This window comes from Camellia sinensis, chromosome 13 (genome assembly GCF_055761805.1).
Source record: "Camellia sinensis isolate YWXY chromosome 13, ASM5576180v1, whole genome shotgun sequence".
NCBI lineage: Eukaryota > Viridiplantae > Streptophyta > Magnoliopsida > Ericales > Theaceae > Camellia > Camellia sinensis.
In genome coordinates, this window is record NC_138973.1 from 104,174,109 (window position 1) to 104,192,175 (window position 18,067).

Here is an 18,067-nt window from a genome sequence, read left to right on the forward strand (position 1 = left end):
CCTGAATTGGAACAAAACATTTCATGTTTGTTTGTTTGAAAATGGTTTGATGGTGCTACTCGCAAGTAGGCTAAGACGTGGATTTGCCACCCTCAGGTGGGCTTAGAAAACATGATTTTGCCACTATCTAGTGGGCTTAAAACTCACAATTAATGAATTGTTCCAATTCAAATAACCCAACCTTCACCCACAGGCATTCAGGCATTTTATATCACATAACCACATAGCCTCATGATAAGCATGCTATCATGGCATTCACTCACACGCATGCAAGGATGTTAAAGCGTAAAACTTACCGAGTACTCCAAGCCAAAACAGAAGCTAGGTTAGAAATCCATGCATGATCCTAGCTATACAGAAATGTCTAATGCAACACATGCAAAAATGCAACTATAGCAGGCTCGGCTATTCTAAACATGGCATATGAAATGCTACAGCTAACATGTATTCAACTTGAAATTGAAAATACAATGCAGTTAGTATGATGCGCCGAGCCCGGTGCATGCAAAACAGATGAATGAATGCAAACATGCTATCATACTGTATGCTAATTGAAATATGCCCTAATCTAACCATCATAAGCTGGTAAATAAAAGGGAGAAAGACGTGGGGTTGGAAGACATACATCACACAAATGCACACTTATTACAATATTGCCCTCACGCGGAGGGTCCGAATAAATAATATACAGTCCCGAATGAATATTACAGTCCAAATATGTACAAAACCCTAATTAATTAACAAATTAAATAGGAAAGTGATAAATTGGCATGCAAGCAAGGGACTGCCTCAACTCTGATCCGGATGATGGATGATGCATGTTCGGGTTGCCTTGCGCGGAAATCCATTGCGATGCCCCAATTAGCCTCTGTTTGTAATTGTTCTTGGGATGCGTGCCAAGCTCCGGAAGGCTGCTGACTCTTAATTTGCTGTAACAGAGAGCAAGAAAGGAGCATGGCAAAGTATTTTCACATATGTATGCATGACTACCCTTCAGGGAGTGTAGTCCTCGATCCTCGTGCCACCAATCACGTATATCGATGCATGATGGCCGAGGAGTCGAATTGCACGACTCAATATGAAATGAATGCACATATAAACACAACAAAACCTAAACTCCATCATGGATAATCCGGAGTGTCGGTGACTGGGAATTGAGACACGTTCCGTCACTCGAAGTACGAAACGTCCCTCGTTTCCCGTGCTCGGGCTAACCCCTATCCCAAGCACAATGCAATATGCATGACATGCATGAGTGAAACTAAGATACAACCTAACATGCACAATGCTATGAAATGGCATACACGATGCACGAGGTAACATGGCATACACAATGCGCTAACATACAACCTAGCATACACAATGCTATGAAATGAAATGGCATACACAATGCACAATGGACTTACACCAATATGAGTGGACCTCAGCCACACTCATATAAGAGGCCATAAGATGAAAAATGAGACACTCGAGATGCGTGCACACGTGCACGCAAACCGAGGACCGAACCTAAGGCACAAATGCCACTCTAACAAAGCATGGCAAGGTATGAAACATGATATGCAAACATGCAAATTTCAGTACCAAAATATGATGCAAAACAGTCCCGAAACATGGAAACATGGCACCCGATACATGGAATGAGACCCGAAACATGAAATTAGGTACATGGAATGACCTATGGCTATGAAAATCATGCATTATTTGAACATGAAGTGTGAAGACAGAATCAAGACAGTCCCAAACCAAGCATATTTACAGTTTTAAGAAAGGCCAAACAATGGACACAAATAGGACTAAGCTAGCATGCAAAAATGGCCCCGTAAGAGAGGTAATGAAGCAAGTAGCAGATTCGAGCCCCAAATGGACAAGAGCCCTTCAACAAAGTTGAGGAGGGGCTCAAAATGAAGCACTTTACAGTTTTAAACAAGCCACGGATCTAAACAAAAACAGGCCTAAAACATTGTGCAAGAAATGGGCCAAAAGGGAGACAAAGAAGCAAGTGATGGTTTCTGGCCTCAAAAAGAGGAGGGCCCTTCAACAAAGTTGAAGAGGGGCCCAAAACATGGTGTTTTACAATTAGTGACCAAATCCAAAACAATGCACATGCAAACTTAAAATACTATGCAAAATAAGGCCTAAAAAAAGGTTTAAACACAAAGAGCAAAAAGGAAACTTCAAACAGAAAAGGTCCCTTGATCAAATATGAAGAGGGGGTCAAAATTAGGCTATTTACAGTTTGGACCAGAGCCCAAAAATATAAGCACAAGGGGCTAACAAACCATGCAAAAATGAGGCCAAAAGAGGGATAAAGAGGCAAGTGACAAAAGGAAGCCTCAAACAGTGAATATCCCTTCAACAATATTGAAGAAGGGCTCAAAATAAGCCACTTTACAATTTATAACCAAGCTCAAAACAGTTTAAAAATAGGCCTAAAATACTATGCAAGAAAGAGGCATACAAGAGAGGTAAAGAAGAAAGTGTAAAAAGGAAGCCTCAAACAGGGAGAGGCCCTTAAACAAACATGAAACGGAGCTCAAAATAATGCTATTTTTAGTTAGGGTCGGAGCCCAGATATGCAAGCAAGTATGGCTAATATATTGAGCAAAATAAGGCAAGAAAGAGGGAGGAGAAGACTTACCCTTGAAGACCAAGTCTTTGACAACTCTTGGACCAATTTTGGTGGCTCCTTAGCTCTAGAAAACAGTTCCAAGTGTCTAGAATGGATGGTGGTGGTGTGGTGCTAGGTGGTGGTGTAGAAATGGTGTAGGGTTTAGGAGGTTTTGATAGTTGGAGTGTAGAGAGAGAGAGATACAATGCAAGAGCCTTAAAGCAAAATTTTGTAACCCCTAAAACACAGCTGGGGGGGCCTGGATATATAGGCAAAGGAGTGGAGAAAAGGGGGGAAAAATGGGGGGGAAAGGAATTTAAGTTTCCCCCCAAAAGTGCAGCCCCACGGATACAAAATCTGGGGGGAAACAGAATACATTTCTGTAAAGTACCTGGAGAGAGGATCATGGCCGGCCGGTTTCCTAGGGTTTAGGTGGCTGGCCGGCTCTCCCCATGGCCGGCCGGCCAAGGGTCAAAAGGTTCAAGCAATATTAGTGGCTAGCCACCCCAGATTGGTGGCCTCCCATGTGTGCACAACACAACCATGTGGTCAAAAACTAGAGAAAGTAAACTAGGAGAGAGAAAAGCCCACTTTTTGGAGGGGTTCAAAAAGGTCACACAGAATTAATGGCCGGCCATATGATATTGGTGGCCTCCCAGATGTGTGCAACACAAATATGTGGTTTGGGGCAAGAAAAAGTGGCCTTAGGGTGGTCAACATTGGCCTTCAAGTGGGAAAAACGGGCGACGGAGGGCGATGGAGGAATAAAACTGGTTGTCAGAACAATTACTGGCCTCCCACCCTTCTACGACCTTTCTAACAATGAAACAGAGGTCCCTGCCAAAAATGAACTCAAACCGGTGCAAAATGGAGGTTCGAGGGCCGAAACGTGCAGCCCGAGGCCCCGAAAACTGACTGTTAGGCACCGAAAGTGGTGTTCGACCACGAAGTTGGTTTTTCGGACTGCAGTGTCCTTCAAAAGGGAGTAAATGAGATGCATGCCAAAAATCGAAGCAAACGGAGGTGGTTAAGCGGTCCCGAACCGAGGCACACGGCCAACGGCTCTGAAAAATCAGAAACTGGGCTCCAAACGGGAAAAATGGCCTACGACCACGAAACGTAGCCTATGGCCACTGAGAGATGATCTACGAGACCGCTCCCTCCCTTCGGGAAGAGAAAATAGAGAAAACAGAGCCTGGTTCGCAAACCGAGACAGAGCATGAAAGAGTCCGGAAGTTCGGAGGCAAGGCTCGCAGCCGAGACTCTGAAACCTCTGAACGAGCACGATATGCAACATCACCAAGCGCTCAATCGGTGACGTCTGAGTCTTAAGGTCGGTCAAAAATGGGGTGTCTACAGTTGCCCCTCTTTGACAGAACTCGAAAGTCATAAGTGACGGGAATGAATGTCAAAGCCTAGAGACGACCCATTTTTGACAAGGCCGAAGACTTAGACAAACAGGCAAGATAACAAAGATGTGCCCGCAGGCATGCCCGCAGGCAGGGGGCAAGATGCAAAATGATATGCAGGAAGATTTTGATAATTGGACTTATACGCTACGCGAAGTCGGTTTGAAAATTGGACTTATACGCTACACGAAGCCGGTTTGATAATTGGACTTATACGCTACGCGAAGCCGGACATCACTCATGATCATGCAAAGAGAGCTGTAATGAAGTAATTATGCGAAATAAATGCAACATTTTAAGCGAATGCTAAGCAAGCAAGTAAACTCGAGCCAAACTACACCTCGTGCAGAAAGGATGTAAGAAAATTATGGAATTCTCACTGCGAATACAGTGTGCATGTGCGATAGATACATAGAGCGAACATGTGATTGATACACAAAAAGATGAGCACAAAGTGTGATAGATGCACTAAGTGAACAAGTATGATAGATACACAAAGCGAGAGTGTGTGATTGATACACAGTGCGGTTGCTTGTGATTGATACACAAAAAGGTGAGCACAAAGTGTGATAGATGCACTATGTGAACAGAGTGTGATTGATACACTAAAAGTGAACACAAAGTGTGATAGATGCACTATGTGAATAGAGTGTGATTGATACACTAAAAGTGAACACAAAGTGTGATAGATGCACTTAGTGAACAAGTATAATGGATATACTAAAAGCGAACACAAAGTGTGATAGATGCACTATGTGAACAGAGCGTGATTGATACACTAAAAGCGAACACAAAGTGTGATAGATGCACTATGTGAACAGAATGTGATTGATACACTAAATGTGAACACGAAGTGTGATAGATGCACTTAGTGAACAAGTATGATGGATATACCAAAAGTGAACACAAAGTGTGATAGATGCACTATGTGAACAGAGTGTGATTGATACAATAAAAGCGAACACAAAGTGTGATAGATGCACTATGTGAACAAAGTGTGATTGATACACTAAAAGCGAACACAAAGTGTGATAGATGCACTATGTGAACAGAGTGTGATTGATACACTAAATGTGAACATGAAGTGTGATAGATGCACTTAGTGAACAAGTATGATGGATATACTAAAAGCGAACACAAAGTGTGATAGATGCACTATGTGAACAGAGTGTGATTGATACACTAAAAGCGAACACAAAGTGTGATAGATGCACTATGTGAACAGAGTGTGGTTGCTACACTAAATGTGAACACGAAGTGTGATAGATGCACTTAGTGAACAGAGTGTGATTGATACACTAAAAGTGAACACAAAGTGTGATAGATGCACTATGTGAATAGAGTGTGATTGATACACTAAAAGTGAACACAAAGTGTGATAGATGCACTATGTGAACAGAGTGTGATTGATACACTAAATGTGAACACGAAGTGTGATAGATGCACTATGTGAACAGAGTGTGATTCATACACTAAACGAGAATGTATGTGATAGATACACTAAAGTGAATATGTGCATGGTAGATACACAAAATGAGAATGTGTGTGATAGATACACGAAAGTGAATGAAGTGTGATTGATACACTAAGTGAATGAAGTGAAGTGTGATTGATACACAAAACGAGAATGTATGTGATAGATACACAAAAGTGAATATGTGCATGGTAGATACACAAAATGAGAATGTGTGTGATAGATACACGAAAGTGAATGAAGTGTGATTGATACACTAAGTGAATGAAGTGAAGTGTGATTGATACACAAAACGAGAATGTATGTGATAGGTACACAAAAGTGAATATGTGCATGGTAGATACACAAAATGAGAATGTGTGTGATAGATACACGAAAGTGAATGAAGTGTGATTGATACACTAAGTGAATGAAGTGAAGTGTGATTGATACACAAAACGAGAATGTATGTGATAGATACACAAAATGAAAGAAGTGTGATTGATACACTAAGTGTGATTGATACACTAAATAAATGAAGTGTGATTGATACACTAAGTGAACGAAGAAAGTGTGATAGATACACTAAGGGTGAATGATGTGTGATTGATACACTAAAAAAATGAAGTGTGATTGATACACTAACTGAATGAAGTGTGATTGATACACTAAATAAAGGATCTCAAACGAAACTTTTTTGAATGAACCGTATATACAATATCGTGCATGAATGAGGAAGAAACTTGATAGGTACAATGCATTACAATTCATGATGCTTAAGGAAAGCAATAAATGGACAAAGCGGCGCTTTAGAAAGCATCTCATGAGGTGAGTGGCGATGAACCGCTCTATTCTGACGGGGATCTCCCCTCGTGCTCTTCGAACACTTACCTTCAACTTACAGTACAAAGGCTCTGAAATGCTAACAAGGGTCCTTCACGTAGAACAGTTGGGATGCCACTTTTCTTCCTGACCACATTCACAACTTTCCCTATTCTCCAACGGGGTGACAGACTAGGTTGGTTCAGTATCCAGAATTGAGGTGCATACATGCTATCTCAACCTATGGGGCTTCCATACAGATTTCAAGCCGGGGATACACCCCTGGGTATTTAAACCAGACTTTAGTCCCGGAAATCCCGAACCTTTATGTCCTAGGCATCAGCCATTCGAACTCTAGTTTCCACCGTCGCAGCTGGTCTCTTAGGAACTCATTGCAAACACGGCCAAGATGTCCCTGGCACGAAACGGTCCTCAAGGAGAGCATTTCTAATTGCCTATTCTGGCTTGAAGCAGACTTGATCTTGAGCTTGAGGTAAAGGTACATTCATACTTCGGAGCATTGGCAAGACCTGAAGAGGTACACACGGAATGTAGTCCTGGAACTTACTGAAGTTGAAACAAACTCAGATACCCGACATTTTCCTTTTTTGCTTTTGCTTTGCAGTCCGGAACCATATATGGCTTCAGATAGGTCTTGGTTCTACTATTCTCACATGACCTGGGTTGAGTCCTGCGATTTTATGAAAGAACAAATTTTGTTTTGTACAAATGTGGAGAACGGCACGGCACTCGGAGCACAAAAATGATTTTATTTTTGAAATTAAGAGATGAGTTTTCGACCAAGTATTGAGCCTACGACTGAACACAGCAAAACGACTCAACAAGGAAATAAAAGGCACACAACCTAGACACATCGAGTAACACTCGAAACGACTCAAAACAAGAATCGAGATAAAACAAAAAGACACAACACTCAGACGTGCACAGGGAGCCTGCTTCACCGGGTAGTGTTTCCCACCCTCTCTCATTTGTGGTTCTCACATCACTCGGCCCTCAAGCTCTGTTTTTCTGAAAAAGCTCTCTTCTCACTTTTCCTCTCATCGCACATCTCTCTATTCTTCAATCCCTCATTTTTCATCCCTCCCCTGGGTGGTTGATGGATAAACAGCAAATTATGGGCTCGTGCCCCTAGCATTCTGCTAGATTCTCTTTCTTCCGCTCACAGCTAGTGAATTCCTCCCACGGAAAGGTTGCGCTATAACTGGGTGTGTAGCAAATCTGCAGCTAACATCAGTTGATGATGCTTTGCTGGGGAGTTTGGATGTGATAAGATCTGTCCAGATGATGGAGTGGAATATCTTGCCCCATTCTAGTTCGTGCTTCACACTTGGCTTGATACCTCGCTGCTTGGAGGATGTGAGAGCTTTCTGCCCTTTGTTATGCCCTTTTCTAGCGAATATGGTGCCCTTTCCGACAAGTAGAGTGTCGTTTCTGGCAAGTATTTTGACAAAAGGGAAAAGACAGAACACCTGACTCAACTGTGCCCCTAGTTAATCATTTTGACCATTTTTTGTTTTTTTGCTTTCTACTAAAACAGTTTTGACCAACATGAGAGTTAGATTAACGCGCTTGTTCTATTTTCTAATTTAAAATCATGTAAGTTAGGCTATGAGCACTGAGAGTTTTCCTTTTTTGGGTCCAAGAAATGGTTCAGTTTTGAAAAATGGAGTACTTTTCGAGAAGATTAGTCAACCTCAGTAAAAATTCTCAAAAACTATTTTTGCAAACGACCACTGCTCAACGAGCACGGAACCTACTCATGAGATGCACAACCTTGGACCCATAGCAATGGAAAATTGCCCCTTGTCTGAAGGATACTGCATGGCAACGGAAAGTTGCCCCTTGTTTGAAATGACACTGCGGCGTTTTGAATGGCAACGGAAAGTTGCCCCTTGTTTGGATAGCACCGCAGCGCATTATAGTCAGTCCTCAGAGCGACGAACACAACCAGACTCTCAGATACAGAGAAGACAAAGATAACCAAAACCATCACATGGACACAATCGAATTTGAAGTGTTTTACGGCCGGACTTCAGAATGAAGTTGCCTACATATCCCAAAGATGGGAATCAAGCCTCACGTAGTTCGGGGTTAAGGTACACTCGGGTATTTAACCTTCACTTTTTAGGCTCTAACTTTTGCCAAGGCGCCCATTGCGGGTTTTTGACCTTGCGAGCTTTGTTCTTCTTTTTTCTTTTTCTCAATTTTTGTGTTCTTTTCTTTTCTTTTCTTTTTTTGATTTTCTTCTTCCTTTTTTTTTTTGTTCTTTTCTTTGCATCTTTCTTTTTTGTTCTTTTTCTTCTTTTCTTGCTCTAACTTTTGCCTGGGCCGTCCTTCCGGGTTTTCGGCCCAGCGAGCCTCTCAAGGGGTAAAAGTATAACAAGTCCATGCCAAATGGTTTTGAGATCCTGAAATTATCTGAATCCAGGAGAATGGCTGTTGTTCTAGCTTCGCAAGCTTCTTCTGATGAGATCTAATCTTCTTGACCTGACTTTGGGTGCCTCTTGTTTGAGGGCTGCTTCAAATCTGGCCACGCAGGCCTTACATGGCGGTTGACCGTTTAACGTTCTGAATGGGTCCAAGGTTCGAAAACAAATGGATTGAATCTTGAGGCTGAGAGCGATCCTAGGTTGCACAGTCTCAAGAGCGATTCCACACAAGTCTTCACAAGACTGCGCAAAACATTTTGTTTTTGAAAGTTTTTAAGAAAGCGACAAATCGCTCGCGCCGAAGATAGTGTGGAACCAATCTGGATTAAAGCTAGGGTCCTTCTCAGTACTCACACTAACAAGCATGATTTCATTCATTAATGGCTTAGCACGCCTCCCTTTCTCTCAGTTTGATCAAAGTTTTGCAGATCCCGAGGAATTCCTCCCTCTTTGTTTTCATCGCAACGTTCAAAAAGTTTTGAAAAACTCAGGTTATTACAATGACTTCAAGGCACAAAAAAGGCAGAGTTCTTAGTCAAATACTGCCATCTCATTCAGAACTTCCAGCATAACTGGCACAAGGCAGAAGCAAATACGAGAGCGTGAAAAGCACTGCTGTTTCATTCAAAATCTGTCGGCACAACTGGTTCCCTAGCAGAAATAGACTCAAAACAAAACGAAAAGATAAACACAAAACAAAATGGTGACGCCTGAGGTAACACCCCCCAAAATCACCCGACTCCTATACAACAGGACTGACTCGATACAACAATGACAGACCTAAAACAAAAAGAGACTGACTCGAAACAAAAAGACAGACTCAAAACAAAACAACAAGACTGACCCAATACCCAAGTCAGAAAGCACAAAAGCTAGCATTGGCAAATGCTCAAAACAGTGCATGCCATACACTATATCTGGAACAAACTGAACGCCGCCCGCAGGTGGTTCATCCATCGATCACATCACATTATCCCCCACAGGTTCACTGGTCGAGTGTCGATAGACTTTGCTGGACTGGCGCGGGGATGACCCTGTTGTCAAACAGATCTTGTACATCATGGCGCAGACGAAAGCAATTGTTAGTGTCATGACCGGTTTGTTGATGGTACGCATAGTACCTAGTATGGTCATGCTTTGGAGGGAGAGGATCAGGTAAAGGCCGTTGTTCCAATGGTTTCAGATGTCCTTTCAGGATTAAGGCCTCTAGAGCCTTTGACAAAGGCATATAAAATGGGGTGAAAACTCTCTTGACTTGGGGTGGATATTTGGCCGTCTGTGAGCTACTTCCAGACGCACCGGTGAATGGGGTAGCTTTTTTTGATGTGGTGGTGGTGACCATGCCCACTTCAGAAGATCTTGCAGCTGCATCACCACTGGTGGTCGCATTCGAACTGCGGGTAAACGCCCTCCTGGGCTGCTCCTTCTCCTAGTCAATGAGGCCCTGCTTCATAGCATCCTCGATCTGTACTCCCATCTCATGCAAATCTGAAAAGGTAGGGAAGGGGAGCACGATCATTTTCTGCATTAGTTTGGGCTGGAGGTTGCGCACAACCATCCGTATTTGATCCTTATCCGTTGGCCTAATGGTCATCATTGAGGCTTTGGCCCTCCAGCGGGCCACGAATTCTGAGAAGCTCTTCTTAGGCTCCTGTCTCGTCGTCTCAAGATCATGGGTCGTAATCTCGATTTGGGTATTGTATGAATATTGTGCGACGAAGGCCTCGGCCATCTCCTCTCAGCTTCGTTTCACTGAATCCTCCAATTTGGCGTACCAGATGACCGCAATACCTGACAGGGTCCTGTCAAAAAGGGAAAGCTTCTGTAATCTTGTCAAGCCCATTGGGCGCAGAACATCTGAAAACAAACTCAGGTGGACCATGGGATCTCCTAACCCATCAAAACGGTCGATGTGAGGCATCTTGAACCTGTTCGGTAGTGTCACAGCTGCGTCGATGTACCCGTCCTCAATGTCCGGGATGGACTTTACCCCCTGGGATTTCTTGAACAACTTTTCAAGCTTGCTCAACTTCAACGTTGTATGGTCTACCTCGAACTCAAAGGGAGAGTCCGATGGGTTGATTAGTGCTTTAGACAGCTGGGGTAAGATTGGGGGCGGAGCTGGCCTTGTCGGAATGTCTGTACCTTCTTGGACATTTGGCGTCTCCCCGGGTATTGGATCTACTGGTGGGGGGGAGCTTGATGCGAAGCAGATGCTCTGTTTTGCTTTTGCAATCTGGTGATTAGCTCTGCCTGTTGGGCCATGACCGCAGCCTGCTGTTTGGCGAATTCAGCTTAGCGGACAGCATCTTGCTGCATGAGTTTCATACTTTCTTGCATCTGGCGCATCATTGCCTCCATCCCTGATGTGTTCTGCTGATCCATCTAACTGGCTGGTATTTATCCCCGCAGTAGAAACTGAGACCTCAGCCTGACTGTTCACTGGTGGGGTGGATAAGGGCCACTGATCTGGTAACTGCTGAACTGGTGATTTGTGCTTGATTGGCCTTTTTACCCTGCCTCTGGCAAAGGAACACTGATTGCCCTTGAACTGAATCTCTGACCTGACAAAGTCTATCAGCACAAGTTCAATGAACCTCGGGGGATATCGGAGCCTTCTGAAGCTATGGTTCCCAGACTACTTAGCAAAAGAGAAAACATGTAGCATCTCAGCCTAACTTCACCAAAACAGATACGAGCATAGTAGGATGACTGTGCCCTCTATTGAATTCTGCCCCCAAAATTCTGCCTCAAATCTGATACCCTCGGGTAAAACTGATTCTTCAAATTCTGATGCCCGCAGACCTGATACCTAGACTTGTAAACTGATACATGCAACCCCTGTAGAGACATACTCTGACAGCACATAATAGATAATTGAGAGCCAAAACACCCCTATGTTGGGGTAGGGTTTTCCCTGTCCTATTTTGTCAGGAGTTGGGGTTTCACTACGCACGCAGTGGTTTCAAACAACCTATAAACAGGTAAGCAACCTGTCCAAGTTTGGAATGGTCACTATGGATTCCGAATATGCACTAGGTCGAATGGTCAAAAAGGGTGCCTCGGTAAAACCGGGGTTTATGTTCCCATACTGGCAGAGCGCACAACCGGTCAGCCTTATGGTCATGCCTTGACAACACAAGCCTCCGGCAAACCGTTCAGGAATACCAGATGGCAAACACGGTGTCCTAGGCGCACCAATGCAAATGCAATGCAAAGAAACACATAAGTGTAGTCAAAACTAGATATCATGAGTTCGAATCAAGTTCTCTAAATTCCCCAGCAGAGTCGCCAGAAACTGTAGACGTCCCCGAACGCCCCGGGAGGAACGAGTCCCCCCGTTCCGTTCGATATTGGGCTCACTACAGTTCGGACTCTCAATTTGTCACGGTTCTAAATCTGAACCAAAGAGTCCAAATCTGACAAATCGTTTTGAGAAAACAGATTTTGAAAGAAGTGCCAAACATGGACTGCTTTGCCAGATACAGAGTCGCCACCTAAATATTTTATTTTGGGGAAATTTAGGAAACCCTGACTCATTTGCCTAAGGCCACGTGTCCGTCATCACCAAAGTTGCCTCGGCTCGGGAACTTGGGTACGATTGGGGAAGGTCACTTCGTGAGCACCCCCGCTCGCCCAATCAAAGATCGGCCTCTACTAACCATGATATCTATTTTTGAAAACATTATGCGTTCTTATTCCGGTTATTAGCCTAGATTTACTATGTGATGCGCACAGCATACAAGTATAGACTGGATCACCTGAATTGGAACAAAACATTTCATATTTGTTTGTTTGAAAATGGTTTGATGGTGCTACTCGCAAGTAGGCTAAGACGTGGATTTGCCACCCTCAGGTGGGCTTAGAAAACATGATTTTGCCACTATCTAGTGAGCTTAAAACTCACAATTAATGAATTGTTCCAATTCAAATAACCTAACCTTCACCCACAGGCATTCAGGCAGTTTATATCACATAACCACATAGCCTCATGGTAAGCATGCTATCATGGCATTCACTCACACGCATGCAAGGATGCTAAAGCGTAAAACTTACCGAGTACTCCAAGCCAAAACAGAAGCTAGGTTAGAAATTCATGCATGATCCTAACTATACAGAAATGTCTAATGCAACACATGCAAAAATGCAACTATAGCAGGCTCGGCTATTTTAAACATGGCATATGAAATGCTACAGCTAACATGTATTCAACTTGAAATTGAAAATACAATGCAGTTAGTATGATGCGCTGAGCCCGGTGCATGCAAAACAGATGAATGAATGCAAACATGCTATCATACTGTATGCTAATTGAAATATGCCCTAATCTAACTATCATAAGCTGGTAAATAAAAGGGAGAAAGACGTGGGGTTGGAAGACATACATCACACACACGCACACTTATTACAATATTGCCCTCACGCGGAGGGTCCGAATAAATAATATACAGTCCCGAATGAATATTACAGTCCAAATATGTACAAAACCCTAATTAATTAACAAATTAAATAGGAAAGTGATAAATTGGCATGCAAGCAAGGGACTGCCTCAACTCTGATCCGGATGATGGATGATGCATGTTCGGGTCGCCTTGCGCGGAAATCCATTGCGATGCCCCAATTAGCCTCTGTTTGTAATTGTTCTTGGGATGCGTGCCAAGCTCCGGAAGGCTGCTGACTCTTGATTTGCTGTAACAGAGAGCAAGAAAGGGGCATGGCAAAGTATTTTCACATATGTATACATGACTACCCTTCAGGGAGTGTAGTCCTCGATCCTCGTGCCACCAATCACGTATATTGGAGCATGATGGCCGAGGAGTCGAATTGCACGACTCAATATGAAATGAATGCACATATAAACACAACAAAACCTAAACTCCATCATGGATAATCCGGAGTGTCGGTGACTGGGAATTGAGACACGTTCCGTCATTCGAAGTACGAAACGTCCCTCGTTTCCCGTGCTCGGGCTAACCCCTATCCCAAGCACAATGCAATATGCATGACATGCATGAGTGCAACTAAGATACAACCTAACATGCACAATGCTATGAAATGGCATACACGATGCACGAGGTAACATGGCATACACAATGCGCTAACATACAACCTAGCATACACAATGCTATGAAATGAAATGGCATACACAATGCACAATGGACTTACACCAACATGAGTGGACCTCAGCCACACTCATATAAGAGGCCATAAGATGAAAAATGAGACACTCGAGATGCGTGCACACGTGCACGCAAACCGAGGACCGAACCTAAGGCACAAATGCCACTCTAACAAAGCATGGCAAGGTATGAAACATGATATGCAAACATGCAAATTTCAGTACCAAAATATGATGCAAAACAGCCCCGAAACATGGAAACATGGCACCCGATACATGGAATGAGACCCGAAACATGAAATTAGGTACATGGAATGACCTATGGCTATGAAAATCATGCATTATTTGAACATGAAGTGTGAAGAAAGAATCAAGACAGTCCCAAAATAAGCATATTTACAGTTTTAAGCAAGGCCAAACAATGGACACAAATAGGACTAAGCTAGCATGCAAAAATGACCCCGTAAGAGAGGTAATGAAGCAAGTAGCAGATTCTGGCCCCAAATGGACAAGAGCCCTTCAACATAGTTGAAGAGGGGCTCAAAATGAAACACTTTACAGTTTTCAACAAGCCACAGATCTAAACAAAAACAGGCCTAAAACATTGTGCAAGAAATGGGCCAAAAGGGAGACAAAGAAGCAAGTGATGGTTGCTGGCCTCAAACAGAGGAGGGCCCTTCAACAAAGTTTAAGAGGGGCCCAAAACATGGTGTTTTACAGTTAGTGACCAAACCCAAAACAGTGCACATGCAAGCTTAAAATACTATGCAAAATAAGGCCTAAAAAGAGGTTTAAACACAAAGAGCAAAAAGGGAACTTCAAAAAGCAAAGGTCCCTTGATCAAACATGAAGAGGGGGTCAAAATGAGGCTATTTACATTTTGGACCAGAGCCCAAAAATATAAGCACAAGGGGCTAACAAAACATGCAAAAATGAGGCCAAAAGAGGGATAAAGAGGCAAGTGACAAAAGGAAGCCTCAAACAGTGAAGAGCCCTTCAACAATGTGGAAGAAGGGATCAAAATAATCCACTTTACAGTTTATAACCAAGCTCAAAACAGTTTAAAATTAGGCCTAAAATACTATGCAAGAAAGAGACATACAAGAGAGGTAAAGAAGAAAGTGTAAAAAGGAAGCCTCAAACAGGGAGAGGCCCTTAAACAAACATGAAAAGGAGCTCAAAATAATGCTATTTTTAGTTAGGGTCGGAGCCCAGATATGCAAGCAATTATGGCTAATATATTGAGCAAAATAAGGCAAGAAAGAGGGAGGAGAAGACTTACCCTTGAAGACCAAGTCTTTGACAACTCTTGGATCAAGTTTGGTGGCTCCTTAGCTCTAGAAAACAGCTCCAAGTGGCTGGAATGGATGGTGGTGGTGTGGTGCTAGGTGGTGGTGTAGAAATGGTGTAGGGTTTGGGAGGTTTTGAAGGTTGGAGTGTAGAGAGAGAGAGATACAATGCAAGAGCCTTAAAGCAAAATTTTGTAACCCCTAAAACACAGCTGGGGGGGCCTGGATATATAGGCAAAGGAGTGGAGAAAAGGGGGAAAAATAGGGGGGAAAGGAATTCAAGTTTCCCCCCAAAAGTGCAGCCTCCCGGATACAAAATCTGGGGGGAAACAGAATACATTGCTGTAAAGTACCTGGAGAGAGGATCATGGCCGGCCGGTTTCCTAGGGTTTAGGTAGCCGGCCGACTCTCCCCATGGCCGGCCAGCCAAGGGTCAAAAGGTTCAAGCAATATTAGTGGCCGGCCACCCCAGATTGGTGGCCTCCCATGTGTGCACAACACAACCATGTGGTCAAAAACTAGAGAAAGTAAACTAGGAGAGAGAAAAACCCACTTTTTGGAGGGGTTCAAAAGGGTCACACAGAATTACTGGCCGGGCATATGATATTGGTGGCCTCCCAGGTGTGTACAACACAAATATGTGGTTTGAGGCAAGAAAAAGTGGCCTTAGGGTGGTCAACATTGGCCTTCAAGTGGGAAAAACGGGCGACGGAGGGCGATGGAGGAATAAAACTGGTTGTCAGAACAATTACTGGCCTCCCACCCTTCTACGACCTTTCTAACAATGAAACAGAGGTCCCTGCCAAAAATGAACTCAAACCGGTGCAAAATGGAGGTTCGAGGGCCGAAACGCGCAACCCGAGGCCCCAAAAACTGACTGTTAGGCACCGGATGTGGTGTTCGACCACGAAGTTGGTTTTTCGGACCGCAGTGTCCTTCAAAAGGGAGTAAATGAGATGCATGCCAAAAACCGGAGCAAACGGAGGTGGTTAAGCGGTCCTGAACCGAGGCACATGGCCAACGGCTCTGAAAAATCGAAAACCGGGCTCCAAACGGGAAAAATGGCCTATGACCACGAAACGTAGCCTACGGCCACTGAGAGATGATCTACGAGACCTCTCCCTTCCTTCGGGAAGAGAAAATAGAGAAAACAGAGCCTGGTTCGCAAACCGAGGCAAAGCATGAAAGAGTCCGTAAGTTCGGAGGCAAGGCTCGCAGCCGAGACTCTGAAACCTCTGAACGAGTACGATATGCAACATCACCAAGCGCTCAATCGGTGACGTCTGAGTCTTAAGGTCGGTCAAAAATGGGGTGTCTACAGTAGGGCATGGTAATAGAGCCAGTTATTGACAGTGAACTTTTTGTGGAATAATTATAATGGGATTTGTATGCGTAAATGTGATAATTGGAATTGGAGAATTGAATTGTATGAGTTAGAAAAAATGGAAATGAATTGTTTTGTTTTATATGGATTAGTTATGTGATATGTGTTGAAATATATGTGTGTATATATATATATATATATATTTTGAAGTTATGTGGAATATGATAGGGTAACGGTTAGTTGTGAATTAAAGAGTATCATGTATGATCATTAGTAATACATGGTTGATAGACCTAAGATCCTTATGAAGTGTTAAAATGGGGTTTTTAAAAAAATTGTTTGAAATTATACAAGAAGGGTAATAAGAGAACAGAATGAGTTTTCTTTGAAAAATCAGTGAAATTCTCATGAGGAAGGTATTACTTATGTGTACTTTATTTTAAGTATAAAAGACACATTATTTATTTATGTATCACCTGTTTAACATTCATGATCACATATATCTATTGATCTTATTGTCCGGAATCATTGTAGATCCCTACTAGACCTAGTGTTCATCCCATGGTTTTTAATCATTTTACAGGAATGAAGTCAAGTGCAACAGTTGAAGATCAAGAATTTATTTGTTTGTCAGGAGTCTATGCAGTGTATAGTGTAAATGATGGATTGAAAGACTAAAATGAGAGGTGTTTCTTTTTATGTAACTGTGCATAATTGAAACTCTCAATGTAAGCCCTTGGGACATGTATTATTAATTGTATTCAACATGTCATTCATTGTAATTATGCGAGAGAGAACCTCTTTTATTCAATTTAGCTTGTGGTGTTACTATAAGTACTACTAGAAAATGGATTGTTTATAAGGAATTTGGTAATGTAAGCGAGTAACAAAATATGGGGTGTGATAACTTGGTATTAGAGTTAACCAGGTTTGAAAACTTTGAGCTCGTAGGAAGTGGTTTTTACCACAATGGGTTTCATTTCGTTTGGTGAGGATGTTTGCATGTAGATAGTTTGAGGTGTAGGAAATTATATGTTGCATTTGTGTGGGTATGGAGTTAAGTTTTAGGGATAGCGCTTATAGATGGCCAATTTGCTTTGAGATCTCGTTGGAAACGCACTTGATCGATGTGGTTTTTGGTGAAAGTTCCTTGGGAGTTTCGGGAGAGGTGGTCATCCTTGCAGACTTGACTTGATTATGTGATCAAGTGCTTAAATTGTTTATGTGCTATGTGACTATATGCTTGGTAGATTTTATAACTTAGTGTGGGTTGAGTAAGTGTTTCGGGAAAGGCTAGAGTTTCATTTACTAAGTTTGGTGTTGTCATTGATAGGATGTCAGGGCGAGGAAGTAGAGGTTGAGTTGGGACTAAAAGTGTCGGTAGGGTCACAGCGGGTCCAGTAACCCCTGCACCTATGACATCGATTGTGGGTGTGGAGATTGCACGCAAGATTGTAAAAGCTATAAGGAAGGCCTTAACTCGCAACGAGGGGGACGATTCTCATGCCCTAAAGATCACTAAGGAGTTCTTTCATTTTAACCCACCAGAGTTCACAAGAGGGCCTAAACCGTTAAAGGCATAGAATTGGT